This window comes from Denticeps clupeoides, chromosome 2 (genome assembly GCF_900700375.1).
Source record: "Denticeps clupeoides chromosome 2, fDenClu1.1, whole genome shotgun sequence".
Taxonomy (NCBI): domain Eukaryota; kingdom Metazoa; phylum Chordata; class Actinopteri; order Clupeiformes; family Denticipitidae; genus Denticeps; species Denticeps clupeoides.
The window spans coordinates 18,203,494-18,218,966 of record NC_041708.1 but is presented as its reverse complement, the minus strand read 5'-3'; the positions used below and the strand labels follow the sequence as shown (position 1 = coordinate 18,218,966).

Here is a 15,473-nt window from a genome sequence, read left to right as displayed (position 1 = left end):
ATAATAGAGAATACAAGAATGAACAGTTTAAAATTTATTAACACAGGTAGATAAGTATTGCAGTTACATGTAAATATTTTATGTAAAAACGGTGCCAATGTTACGGAAAAATCCAAAACAAAAGAAAAGAGAGAGGGATTGAGGAAGAGAGAGAAAATCCGGGGACCAGGCTTCAGAGAGGCAGCCTGGCCCAGAAGATACAGGGGTGGAGAGAAAGGCCCAGAAGCTGGGGGGAACCCCTGAGTCCCAGATGGAGCAGGAAGAGTTCTCACAAGAGAAAACTCCCCAAAAGGTTGCCACAGGCCAATCAGATTGTCCTTTGATGCCTCTGCCTTGTCTGAACTGATACAGGAAGACAATGGTCATCCAGCCACCCACAAGGCTCTCCCATTATGGCACCTCAGGCCATTGGGGGAAGGGGGATCGAACGTCCTCTTTGCCATACTTCACCTGCACATCAAGCTATTTTAGAGCACGAAGATGCTAAGCTTTTGGAACTTTGTTGATTATCATCACCTTAATTATTTTGCTGTTAAAGGCTCGCTGTCCAGAATAGACACTTTGGACTGCGTGTACGGAGCTCATATACTCAACACATTCGATCTCACTGCTCAGTACTGTCAGGGCATGCATTCAGACTGAGGATGTCTTATTTTTGTGTTCCCTTTATTTTTAAAGGGAACACAAACATGAATTAACCAGCTTTGAAACTACACCTGTGCAGTAAATCGAGTTCCTAACAACATTTTATTAGCATAAAAAGACTCCAAAGAACAAAACTAAACACATGATTACTGTTACTCTACATGCCAAAGACAAAGGAGTTCTAAGTCTGAAGCTCAGAAAGAAGATAGTAGAGGCTAATGCTAAGGGAGAAGGTTACACTGCCATTACCAAGGGATTCTCGGTGTCTAGAACTGCTGTATGTTGCATAATTTAAGTAATTGCCAATTCTGTAAGAAACAATCCTGGCCATGGCTGTGGATGTAAGTGCAAGATTTTGAGAACTCTGGAGAGGACAATATCAGATCCGTTGTCCCAGAAGAACACCTTTACTCAAAAAGCGGTACATCAGAGTCCGACTGAGGTTTGCCCATGAACATTTAACATATATAGATGAGTTTGGATGTCTGTGCTTTGGCCTGATCGGCCTGATCATTGCAGAGAGTAAAAAAGCAGACCCAGAACTAACTATGGCTCTCAAATGTGTTGAGAATACTGTATATCCGATTTGGAGACTGTCATTTTTCACCATTTCTCAGAAAGCTGTGGTCCCAGTTTAAATGAGTGTGAAGGATGGACCATTGCCATTCCTCTCGATGATAGAGCAGTCATTCCATCAGGGCTACACTCGTCTGGCCACTATGGACGAGCTAAGACATTAGAATGTGCTACATGCCTTTTCTATTGGCTATATATGCCCACAGACATCTGTAGACATTGTGCATGTTGCCATTCTTGCCCATCATAAAATTCCGTGTACCTTGTCCTCAGGCCCCATAGGTATCCATCTCCCCAGATCGACCATTTCAGTTGGTTGCCGTTGATATCACCGAGCTGCCTCTGTCCACAACAGGCAATAGATACGTCCTGGTCCTTATGGACCTGTAAACAAAATTTTTCAATTTATACCCACTGAAAGACTGAACTGCCATTTCTTCAGCAAAATGCCCTTTTGAGATGTTCTTCACTCAGCATGGTGTTTTTGAAGCACTACACTTGGACCAGGGTTGCCAGTCAGACCTCATTAAACATCTGTGCAACTTGCTTTCAATCTGCAAACTTTGCACCTCCCCATATCATACTCAATATGACAGAGTGGTCGAAGGATACAACTGGACAAAGCATGTCTTTCAGTACACAACCTGGGCTGTACACCTCCCTCAGGTGGACGTGGCCTACAACACCACTGTTCCTGCCAGTGCTAGTTACTCCCTCTTCTTCAGGGCCTATGGTAGAAAAGCGCACTTGCCTCTTGACCTTCTTTAGAAGTCTATTCTATTCACACACACCAGCCTCAGCTGCCACCCCAGCAGCTTATGCAGCTTTGTTATGTTCCAAGCTTGAACACGTATTTGAATTAGCTACCACTTTTTTTAGGGACACAGCTCAAGAAAAAACAGAGCTTGTACTGTGACACCCCATACAAACCTGGATAATTGGTCTTACTGGATGTCTCGCCAAGGGACAAACTGGCTCCATGCTGGACGGGCCCCTTTGAAATGGTACATGCAATTCATCCACAGAAAAAACCCTTCCCTCTTAACTTTCAGATACAGAACATGTCGCACCCCGTGGCTTGATGGTGCTGACCTCGTGACTGACAGTCCCGCTACACACAACACATCATCTGCAGGATTATGTGGTAAAATAAATATTCATAAAAAAATCCTGCTGGACTTTTGTACAGTTTGAACTGTTTACTGGCTACGAATATTTAGACTTAAGATGGGTATACACTGTGATTTTCCTGGTCGTTTTCTGACGTTGGGTAAACACCAAGCTCAAACTGAACGCATGCAGAAAAAAAAGCTCACGATTTATGTGCGCACACTCAACGGTTCTGTATGCAACCTAAATGCTCATACTACACAAGCAATGAACACATTGGTGATGAACACATGAACACATCGGTGTAGTGTGATGAACATATGGGCAGTGGTGGCCTAGCGGTTAAGGTAGCGGCTCCGTGATATCAGAAGGTTGCCACTGAGGAGCAAAGCACCGTCTTCACACACTGCTCCCCGGGCGCCTGTCATGGCTGCCCACTGCTCAGGGTGATGGATTAAAATTTAATTCTGTCACTGTCTGCTGTGCTGCAGTGTATTACAATCACTTCACTTTCACTTTAACACATCACACTACACGAATAATATGAACACATTGGAAGCAGAAGAAGAAGAACCGACATCAGTAGTAATGCTATTCAAAACAAAACACGCTGCTTTGGCCATTTGGGGCTCAGAAAAGTAAAAAGAAAAAAACAGGCGGCACTTTATATGGCTACACATTAGAAAGGGTATCGCAAAAATTCATTTGATTTACCAGTATAAATAACTTTTTTCCCTGGGGTGCAAGCTGCTCAGTTTGAAGACCTTCTCTCAGAAAGGCAAGGCCGATGCCATTGAAGGCGGAACTGAAATCCACAAACAGGATTCTAGCATCGGTCAAGGTGCTGGAAGATGAAATGAAGGGCTGTGCATCATCTGCAGATCTGTTAGCTCTGTACATAAATTGCAAAGGGGCCCATAAGGGAGTTAGCAATGGATTTAAGGTGGTGGAAGGGCGCTCATAGGACGTCATTATTACAGATGCCATTATTAGCGGAATGATTATCGGAAGGTTGTGGGTTCAAATCCAGAACCGTCAAGATGCCTCTAAGGTGCCACTGAGCAAGGTACTGTCCCCACACACTGCTCTGAAAAATTATCCAGGTCAGACAATCAGTGCTGAAGATACACTGACACAGCAGTACACCAAAAATTGTTTGTTTATATAAAAGAGTATTCTGCCACCGTATTCCACAGTGGTAAGCAATGCTACCTCTCAGATAGCATTGGAGCAGAGTGACTCCCTGTGTGCGGTGGCCTTTGTGTTGGGTTCCACATTGTGAGCGGGGAAAAAGAACTCTTGTGGAGTACTGGTACAGCGTGTCCATTCTTGATCACTGACTGAGGTCAAATTCAAATTTCAAATTCAAATTTTATTTGTCACATACACAGTCATACACGGTATGATGTGCAGTGAAATGCTTTCTGCAACTGCTACAGACCACAGTATTGCAAATGTTGCAAGTAAATAGTGAACCAATATGCAAATATTGCAAACATAACCAAGTATTACACTTTTACGTCTTTAACATAAAATATGTGTAACTGGTAGGGTGAAGGTGTGCAAATGAGTTACAGTTTTTACAATGTTTAAAGAAAGAAGAAAGAGCCATAAAGAAAGAGCAGTAAAGGTGTCAGGATCCAGTTTTAAGCAGGGAACATGCCGAGGGAAGCACTGAATCTGCATGTTGGGTCTGGTAGGCTGTCAGGATTGACGGCAGCTGTGCTCAACACCAGTGGCCAATCCTGACGGCGCATAAATGCCGGATATTTCCGTCCCTTCCAGGTCTCCGGCATTTTCGTGAACAGTGTGCAATTTGAGTTTGTAATTTGAGTTTATTTGTATTTATTGTGTATTTAATAATAAAAACCCCTTCCCAGCATGTCAGACCTCTGCGCTTCCTTCCCCCGTAAGTCCGTAGTCGTGACATAGGCAGTCTGGGTTTCCCCGAGTTTAGCTTGACCGGTATCAGTGCTCTGCATGGCGGATGCCGTTCAGGGAGCTTTGGTCCAGACACAAAGCAACGAGCAAGGAAGCCAGCTGAGTGGTAAACTGTCACAATACGTAACTAATTAAAACATAGCATCAAAGCAGAACTCAATCCAAGATGGAGGAGAGGTTGATTTATAGCAGCGATAAGTTGGGAAGGCGGAATGCTGAAGAAAAATGTTGCATGCTGTACGTCTGCCAGATGTGTTTTGACGGTGAATGTTGCTTGTTGTTAGTAGTGTAGAAATATCACAGTTTGAACCTGGTTCTGTGCTGCATGCATTTTAACCATGTGTGATAGTTTAAATTAAAAAATTGAAATATTCCATATTAACTAAAATAATGAGGTATAGTTGTAAAAAGTATTATGTGTTGGAACTGTACAGGTGGTGCACAGTAATGGCGTTAACCACACCTACCTTTTGAGCACGCAATATGGAACATTAGGTTTAAAAAAAAAAAATCAGTCAGATTATTTTTTAGCTGTAACCCTTGTGGCCGGTAGGTACTTGGTACCAATTTTTGCAGATGACAACAGGTTCAGGATTACAGTAGAATCTGCTCTGATACAATCAGAAAGACAGTACTTATATACAGGGGTATATGGGGTATTAAAGGGGGCTGTTCAGGACAGATAGGTGCAAGTGATCTCTGAAAATTAGAAGCTGAGTGAGAAGAACAGTGAGGGTGAATGGGGCAGACAGGCTGAGGGTGTAAACAAACAAGACCAAAATTACAGGTTTGCACCTGTACCAACTTCATTTAAATGTCCCCTCATGAGCTATTTTTCATGAAATTCCCTGTTCCTTCCTACATCCTGCCCTTTTATACATTGCATGAAGATGAAACTAGGACTCCACTGAGCGCCTGATTCAGAATAGTTTCCTAAAGTTTCCTAAAAACTATAATGCTAATTGGAGTCTAAATGACCTGCACAGTGCCTCTGGATGGAGGTGGGGGTGGGGGAATGCTAAGTGGAGCCTATCACTTTAAAAAATTAGCCTGTCTCATCTCTGCATGCTCACTGCAATTACCCACACTGCAGGGAGTAGCACAAGGGCAGAGGGAGAGCTGCTTACCATGCCCACACACTCATACAGTGCATATAAGCATAAATATGCTATATGTTTATAATAAATTCATGTATGTCTTGTTGGTAATGCACCTGCACTTTATCCTTACAGACATGCTGTTTCTCAAAAGCTGTATAACAACAGTATATCGATACACACACACACACACACACACACACACACACACACACACACACACACACACACACACACTGTTCTTATACTACTTTAAGGTCGGGCATTTCAGAAAGCATTTTACTGTGTGTCGTACAGGCCAAAAGTTTGGACACACCTTCTCATTCAATGTGTTTTCTTTATTCTCATGACCATTTACATTGGTAGATTCTCACTAAAGGTATCAAAACTATGAATGAACACGTGGAGTTATGTACTTAACAAAAAAAAGGTGTAATAACTGAAAACATGTTTTATATTCTAATTTCTTCAAAATAGCCACCCTTTGCTCTGATTACTGCTTTGCACACTCTTGGAATTCTCTCGATGAGCTTCAGGGTTAATTAGTGTAATTTCTTGCTTTATCAATGTGGTTGGGACAATCTGTTGTGCTGTGCAGAGGTCAGTTTACGACACAGCCGACAGCCCTATTGGACACCTGTCTATTATGGCAAGAACCAATCAGCTTACTAAAGAAAAACGAGTGGCCATCATTACTTGAAGGTCAGTCAGTCCAGAAAATTGTAAAAACTTTAATTGTGTCCCCAAGTGGAGTCGCTACAACGAAACTGCCACACATGAGGACCGACCCAGGAAAGGAAGATCAAGAGTGACCTCTGCTTCTGAAGACAAGTTCCTATGAATCTCCAGCCTCAGAAATCGCAAGTTATCAGCAGCTCCGATCAGAGACAAGATAAATGCCACACAGAGTTCAAGCAGCAGACCCATCTCTAGAACAACTGTTAAGAGGAGACTGTGCGAATCAGGCCTTCATGGTCAAATAGCTGCCAGGAAACCACTGCTAAGGAGAGGCAAAAACCAGAAGAGATTTGTTTGGGCCAAGAAACACAAGGAATGGACATAAGACCAGTGGAAATCTGTGCTTTGGTCTGATGAGTCCAGATCTTTGGTTCTTTCATGGTTCTTTGTGAGGCACAGAAAAGGTGAATGGATGGATTCCATTGTGAAGCACTCACTTTGTAAGTCATTATTCTGCACTCAATTTGTAATAGTCGTATATAATGGTGGTGCTCCTTTAAATGCACACCTTTCTCTGCATGCTTCACCAGGGTTTACTCCACTACATGAATCAAACCCATTACCACCTTAATGCCAGAAAAACACCTGGTTCAGATGTCTGTGGAGTCAGGTGAGTGTGGATTGAACACAGACTGTTCTCCTGCTCATTGGGGAAAATGTAAAGCCGCTTTCAGACCAAACGTGGCAGTGCAGTGGCTTTCTAAACTTCTGGTGAGACAATAATGAGACAGTTAGGATTAGCTTTTCCTCCATTCCCGCTTCGTGTGTGTGTGTTTCAAAGTAGCAGAAAGAACACTTGCCCACTTGGATTCTATTGGTCGTGTGAAAACAGCAGCAGTCAAAGTGAAACAAATTTCAATGTTGACAGCGGACTGGGAACAAGGCCACTGAGTGATGCTCAGCATGACATTCCTACCCTGAGTGGCCCTGTCACTACCAGCAGTGCTTTTTAACAAGAATTTTTATATCGCAGCCAGAAAATCACCAAGCAACGTCATTATGATGTAATCGATCATGTTCCACACTGCATCGTTGCAATATCTTCTACGTCTGCTTTGCAAAGCATCAAAGCCATGGTGCTGCAGAACTGAATGAAACTTTTTTTTAATTTATAATTTATGCCAGATATGAGGAGCCCATGCACATAAAAAAAACAGATACTATAAATACATCCTGAACAGAAAAGTCAGAATCTTTAGAAATTATGTTTGTCTATGAACCATGCATTTGTTAGTGTGGCTTATCATGATTTCACAGAGAAATGAATAAAGAGAAAACAAGCATGTCTAGCACCGTGCCTAATCGACCATTTTTCCAATTAAAACAAAGGCTTGTTTTAATTGAAGTAGTCAAAAGATCCTTATCTCTCATTGACATTTCATCAGACTATCAGGATCTAAAACAGAATGCCACGTGCCCAGTCTCAAGTCTGTGAGCGTGAGACACATGCATTTCAATAAGTTCACACGCCACACATGGCATTTTTCTCACGCTTAGAAATCATTAACGTTTACCACACAGAGGAGAAGTCTGTAAACTGAAGAGCCGAACGGCTTGGGGGGGAAAGGTTGCTCTCCTTCACTGTGTCCTGCATCCAGCACAAATCATACTTTACACGAAACCATATGAGCCAAACAGTAACTCAGAGGGGTACTACTGTGTACCAGTGGCCCATAATCTCAATTCAGACAATCTGACACAAAATCTGTGAGTCTAACTCCTTCACAGCAAACACATCATCAAAAACTTGCGCACTTACTTAAATACGAAAAACGTTTTATACACTTACAGCTTCAGACAGAACCTCATCAAATAATGTCTGGGCTTTTATGTTTTTCTTTTCTGTTGCTCACAATCCTCTGTAAAACACAGAATCCAGAAACAGATATCATCCATGGTTCAAGATATCATTTCCTGTATTTCAAAGGCAATCTTGTGATAAGGAAAAATCTTTCATTCAGTTTTATCTGACAACGAAACAAAAAAATATATATAACCTCATTTCCTCAAAGGTGGGGAGAGTTTAATGTTAATTATGATCATTATTCTGAATGATTGTGCAGAAGTTGGTGGCGCGCACAGACGCAGCGGCTCCAGGCTCCCCACTTCGGTGCTCTTGTGTGTGTTTTTTGCTTTGTTAGTGTGTTATTTTACAAACTACTGCAAAGTCACACTAAACTATAGCCATCTGGAATTCTACAACATCGGATATAACAGTCAGATCCCTGTTACCAGTGATTTTCAGAGGTTCAACAACATCCCCCCGGAGATAGCAAGATCACCGGCCAAGCGACGCAGGCGGCAGAAAGAACGTAGACCAAAGCGGGACTGCCGGTCAGGCCTGCTAGCCAGGCTAAAGAAGCAGCCTTTCAAACCACCGCTTCCCAGCAGCTTCCTGACCAACGCACAGTCGGTCGTCAACAAAATCGACCAACTGAACTGCCTTGGTCGTCGCGGAGACGTGGCTACGAGAGGAAATTCCCGACGCCTCGATGCAGCCAGCAGGCCGCACAATGCACCGTTGCGACAGAAAGGCTACAGCTGGAAAAAGCAGATGTGGAGGTTTGTGCATCTGCACACATAACAACTTGTGCACTAACACTAAGATCACCAAAACAGTCTGCTCCCCAGATATAGAGGCAATGTGTGTTGTGTGCAGACCACTCTACTTGCCTAGAGGAATGCCTGTAGTGCTAATAACTGCTGTCTACATACCTCCGGATGCTATTGTTTGCTCAGCTCTTGCCTACCTGCATGACTCAATTTCTGAACAGCAACAGACATATCCAGAGGGAGTACACATCATCACAGGGGACTTCAACAAAGCATGCTTAAGAACAGTGCTGCCTAAATTTGTTCAACATGTGAAATGGTCCACGAGAGGGAACAACACATTGGACCATGTTTACACCTACAGGTCTGTTCCCCTCCCCCACCTGGGTATGTCTTATCACCTCTCTCTGCTTGCTGTCCCAGCATACATACTACTGAGGAAAAAAACAATGCACATTACCAGAACTATTAACACCTTATCTTATGAAGCTCTGGCTCAGCTGCAGGACTGTTTTGCCCTCACAGAGTGGAGTGTCTTCAAACATGACGACGTAGAGACTCACACAGCGGCAGTGTTGGGTTACTTCACGCACTGCATGGACACTGTCACCACGGAAAAGCGGGTCTGGGTGTACCCCAACCGTAAACCCTGGATGACGAGTAAGGTTCAGGCGCTGTTAAAGACATGTAACTCTGCATACAAATGAGGTGACCCTCACTGCCTGAAAACTGCAACAATAGTCCCAGTCCCCAAGTCCACCACCATCAGTGGCCTCAGTGACAACCCATTGCATTGACACTCGCGTTTGCAAAGTGCATTTGAGAAGCTGGCCCTAAAGCACATAAAGAACTGCCTCCCCCCCAGCTTTGACCCCCATCAGTCTGCCTATAAGGCAAACAGGTCCACCGAGGATGCAATTTCCACTGCCCTCACCTAGAGAATCCTAGGACTTCAGTAAGTCTCTTCATCGATTTTAGCTCAGCTTTTAATACCATCATCCCAGACATCCTTATAGCCAAGTTGGTTAACTTGGAGTTCCCCATCCCCGCTACATGTGCATGGATTAAAAACGTCTTTACTGACTGGCCACAATCTGTCAAGGTTGGTAACCAAAGATCATTCATTCTGTCACTCCGAACTGGCTCACCACAGGGATGAATGTGCTGAGCCCTCTCCTATACACTATCTACACCAGTGACTGCACCTCCACGCATCCCTGAAACACCATCATCAAATTCGCAGATGACGACACCGCCTACAAAGATGAGGTCCAACGTCTGACAGAATGGTGTGACTACAACCACCTAACCCTTATCACCAGGAAAAAAAAGAAAGTGGTCATGGACTTCCGTAAGACAAAAGATGATCCCCCTCCCCTTTCCATAAAAGGTGACTATGTGTGATCAGCTGCCCACTCCCCTTCCTGGAATCCATTGCCAGCTCTGGATGTCTCTCCAGAGAGCATCTCCATCCTAACCACCACCTATTCAACATATTGCCCTCTGGAAAAAGGTTCAGATCAATCAGGTGCAAAACCAAACTAAAGAATAGCTTCTACACATGGGCAGTGTGTGCAGATTTCTTCCATATGTTCATCTCACTGCTGCTATTGACTATGGCCCTGCACAATATCCTGGTAATGTGCAATTACCAATTTATCCAATAGTTTCACCAATTTTTACTGACCAAAGTAAAGCCCTAAGCCCTTCCACCCTATTTATTATATTTATGATGCCCCCATGTCTCTTGAACCCATGTATTGTGTATGTAGTGTTTTTATAATGTTTACTTGCATCTTTTCTGGTCTTGCCAGATAATTTCATAGTCCAGGTATCTGTACAATAAAAGTCTTGAAATGTATGATGAAATGCAGAACTGAACCATTCTTTTCTCAATACTAAGTGCTGAGTTATGTGCTCAGAGATGTTGCAGAGTTCTTCCTCTCCAATCGCATAACAGAATCATTAAGAATCACTTGAAGCTCTGAGGTAGAAAAGGTGCCATTAACTGGGACATTAAAAAATAATAACAAACTGGTCGCTTCCACCGGGACATTAATGGGCTCATAAAACACCTATACATGACACCAGACTTCTTCATTTACTTATTTTTACAGTTTTTTAATGATCAGTGCACTAGACTGCCAATATTTTATACTTGGCCTTATTTCAGAAAGAGAGAGTTTGTGAACCTGAAAGGGGAGTGGTGAAAAAAAATATTAAAACAGTACCAGTCAAAAGTTAGGACGCTCCTACTCATTTATGAGTCTTTTTAATTTTTTTACATTTTACACTTTTCTGAACGCTTTCTTATCATTCACTTATGTTTATAAGCATCTCATGAAGTGACTTTTGATGATGATACTAGTGAAAGCAGTCATGAAGGTCATAAAAGGCGATGAGGATGAGGATAAAATCTGAGGATGACTATAAACCAGCTAGGAGCAAAATCTGACTTTTTTTGTAGGAGGGGATTATTAACAAATTTAAATAGTGACCCTTTATTATTTTTTTTATTATTTCACACAGACAAAAATATTTCCAGGTTTATCTTTTGAATGACAGATGAAGACATTTGTGATGCCTATAGTTCTGGACTAGCCAGGTGGTGCACATCACATGCACACGAGGTTCTAATCAGCCCCAGCTGCCATTCGTACCCTTGATATGGTACTTTCTCCCACACCCCCGGGTCCTGTATTGATGGTGTTCTTTGTGCTACGTGTGTTTTCAGTTCAATTGTTCTGTATGCTTTGGCAATTGTGCTGTTTTCTGTTTGTTCATTAAAATACCACATTTACTTTTAAATGAGCGATGGCCAATCCTTCCCTTCCAACCCGCATGGCATGACAAAATTAAAGAACCTATTAATTGGAAAGGTGCGTTATTATGAGGACATGGAACTTTTTGTTTTGTTTTTTCTCACATAAATTATTTTAGTTCCCCAAGTTCTTCCAGTGCAATTCTTACATATCTATATGAAGCACAATTTGAGGACAAGGAGGAGGCACAGTTTGAATTACTTCACTGGGTTGTGTTCATTAAGTCTTCTTTAGCACATCACCCAATGAAAAGACAAGACCCATTCCATCCTCTAAATCTGGGCCTTGTTATCTTGCGGTCAGATGTTTGGCTCCTTGCCTCAATGATGAAAGTGTTCAGCATGACTTTGTCCACTTCATAAAATCTTGTCTTGAACCATCATAAAGGAACATGCAGCTTTCCTCCCAGTACAGTGCAGCGATTGGTAGAAGTGATGGCACCATGCTTCAGATGTCCCTGACAGCTGCTCCTCTACACATCTACCACTGAAAAAGATGAGCTGCGATCGATCTTCTCACTTCCCATTAATCATTGAGAACATGCAGTACTGCCCAAAAATGTTCAGAGGAGCTCAGCCCTGTCCATAAATAATCCTGCCGGCATCATACAGGATCGATATTCTACCCAGAGTCCTGAACCATTTATTAATCTCCCAGCACTTTACACTAATCTATTATTAAAATCAACTAGTGGTTCCCACTACATCAACAATCTGGGGAAATCAGATTTATTTTGTGCTTTAAAGCTACTGTGAAGCTATTTGTCATTTAAATGGTTTTTAAGGGTTTTAATTAAAATGTTGTTTTTGTAAAGTTATTTTTATGCTGTAAAAGATAATCACTCAGATTAAAATAAAGTAATTAATTGTTTTTTTTTAAACAATAGATATATATTTTTAATCTAATAAAAAACCTGAACTTCTAATTTTATTTTTTATCTTACTTAAAAAACAAACAATCTGATGAAAGAAACACTAATACCTATAAAATATGCTAAAGCAAACAGCACACATGCATGACATGCAGTTACCACACAATATTTATCCACAGGAAGGCTCTTACCCTTTGCTTTGTTAAATCCAGGTGGTGATTTATATTTGGACAGGCAGTGTATATGAAAGTGATTGTGAAACACTGCAGCACAACACATGGTGCACACAACGAAATGTGTCCTCTGCTTTTAACCCATCACCCTTAGTGAGCAGTGGGCAGCCATGACAGGCGCCCGGGGAGCAGTGTGTGGGGATGATGCTTTTGCCCAGTGGCACTTCAGTGGCACCTTGGCGATTTGGGATCCGAATGTCAGTGGCAACCTTCCGATTATGGGGCTGCTTCCTTACCCGCTAAATCCAAAAATACAGTGTAGGCTGTATACAAATTATAAAAATGTGGTTCATCAGTTGAACAATGGGCTGTCAATCGAAGAGCTGAATTTATTTAACAAGGGTTCCAGTGCAATTGTATTAGATTGACTGACTGTCTTTTTCATTGTATACAGATGGGTAATTTTATCTGTGTGATTAATATCTAATACGTGTGCCACTGTCAAAACTTCAGATCCTACTAAAGAGTAGAAAATTAAGCATTTTTCATAACACATTCAGTGCAACCTTAAAAACTGGAAGGAAAGTGGGTAACCATCATCATTGTGGGAAATAGGTGGTCAGAAAAAATCTTGAATCTTTAATTACTTCCATAAAGTGCAAAAAACATTACTATGATAACTGTATGAAATGAATGTCTTTAGTCCGAACCACAATTGAAAAAGTTGAGCAGGATGGAATAACCTGCCAAACCAACTTAACACATGTGATTTAAAAGGTTTCAGTTTACAAAAGAGTTTGTATGTAATATTATAGAATGTGCATGAATTATGCATCAGTCATGTGCAGAAAACAGCACTAAAATGGATGGAGCTACATTCTGTTTTTACACTTGACCTAATAAAGATATACATTAGGAAAAGTTTCTTGTTATAATTACAGCTTGAAAGTAGGGATTTCTGGCTCTGTTTGTGCTGAACCGGGCTCCAAGGGGCTACTGCCCACAGAGACCAACCTTATTTCAGGATGTATCATTATGAGAGGGGGGGCGTCCTCAAGACCTCACCCAGCAAAGTATTTAGGGCTGTGCTGGAGACTTGCCATCTGACAAGCCCCAGTGCTTTAATCTTGATAGTTGCTGTGAGTGGATTGACAGGTTCTAATTGACTGACTGTCAAAACGATACCAAGTAAAACCAATATATATAAAATCCTATATTGACAACCTTCACCCAGTCAGACACAACCATGCTGGGCTAATGAAGGATGCTCACATTCCTTATCCACTTGTTCTCATTAACATCAGACATGCTGACTGTAAGATATTTTCACCACCATAAATAGTGACTTTTAAAGACTTTCACTCTAATCTGCAGAATGAATTTAAGAGACCTCCATCTCACCCCACACCTCACTTCCATCCCTACAGCATTTCAAACTGCTTCAGTGGCACTCTGAATGTTCAGCCATGAGAGTAAATTAACCGGCCTTCATTTCCATTCTATTTAATGTCCAGCTCAATCCCCAGGAACAGAGAACCCCCCTTCAAACAGCCTCAGCCCTTCATCCAATGATTATCCAGCCAGACCACCAGCTTCCAGGGGTCTCGCTCTCCGGCCCATCTCAGGTCAGATATCTTCAGCCGGTCAAGGATGTTCACACCAAGTTAATAATTCTTTTAAATGACAAAATTCTCAGCAGACTTTAAACTGCATGAAATGCACTACGATGTAAACATGGCAATCAGTGATATCAAAACCAGCCATGATTCAAAACCGATCAGAAAAATGCTGTCGGGAATAGACAATTCCCAACCCAATTCCCCAACCCAATTTACAAACTACTAGAACAAATAAAAGTGGATGGAACCCAAAAACTACAGCCAGGCAAACACTGAGAGAGTGCAGACAATCTGTGGCTTTATCTGCACCCTCCCTGCCCCAACCTGTCACTTCGGACCTGCTGTCCAACACTGAGCTCCCTCTCATATAGGCTGGGAGCGCCAATGGGCAGATCTCCAATTAGGCACCCTACAATTACAAGAAGGTCTGGCTACACAGTGTGGTATGCTGCACACCGGCATGGTGGCCTTCAGGGTACCATGACAGACAGTTTAACACACTTTCATTATGATCTCACCCCCCTGCATGAGCACAGAAAGCCCTGTGGGAAGCCACAGTGAGGTGATTTTCCTGTCAAAATGCCTTCTGCACCATAAAAACCAATTTCCTCCTTTCTGGGCACCTAGCCTTCATAAAAGTAAAAATGCTCCCAAGCCTTAGAACATGGACAGCAATTAGCATCTGGAACAAAATAGAATTTTGTGCCCAAACTACACTGAAAAAAGTGAACATTGGCAAAAATATTTTTTTTATTTTGTCAGACCTAATATTTTCTTATTGATGTAATGTAAATAAACAGGTTACAGCAGGTTTGATTGGTGTCACGTCGGCGAGCTGACGGGGGAAGGAAGCGCAGAGGCGGGACATACTGGAAACAAGGATTTATTAACAAGAAACAAAACCAGGCACGATGGCCAAAAACAGAGGAAATAAAGGGGAGAACCTAGCCCGCAGGCGTGTGGCGATTGCCAGAACTCAAAACTTATTCACATAAGTTTTAAGGTCCACAAAGGAATGTTGAAGCACTGAGCCTGATTGGGCCCAGGTGATGTCTCCAGCTGCAGCCAATCCTGAAAATTAGTTTATTTACATTACAGCAATGCTAAAATATTAGTGTGATGGATTATTTCAATTTTTTTTAGATTAGCCAGTGTTCACTTTTATCATTGTAGAACATTGGCGGCTGCTAAGATGTTGGAGGACATGAGTCTTGGGCCAACAACTGCTGGAAACATTTGAGATGTGCCGCTCAGCTAGCTAGCACCATGAAAGAAAGTGCTGTCACTCTTTTCAGCAGATCTTATCTGATCTCAGTCAACATCAGATG

At 42.2% G+C, this 15,473-nt stretch overlaps 1 protein-coding gene across 2 annotated transcripts in view; it reads right to left on the bottom strand.

Moving 5' to 3' along the window:
* Window positions 1-15,473, bottom strand: part of cadm1b (cell adhesion molecule 1b) — a 125,393-nt gene that overhangs the window by 47,708 nt on the left and 62,212 nt on the right. The window contains exon 2 of one of the 2 annotated variants that reach the window (XM_028967067.1): window positions 1,484-1,605. The exons of the other annotated variant lie outside the window; for it this stretch is intronic. The gene's annotated coding sequence lies outside the window, so the exon portion shown is untranslated. The remainder of the gene's footprint in view (window positions 1-1,483; window positions 1,606-15,473) is intronic. 2 annotated transcript variants of the gene reach the window in all.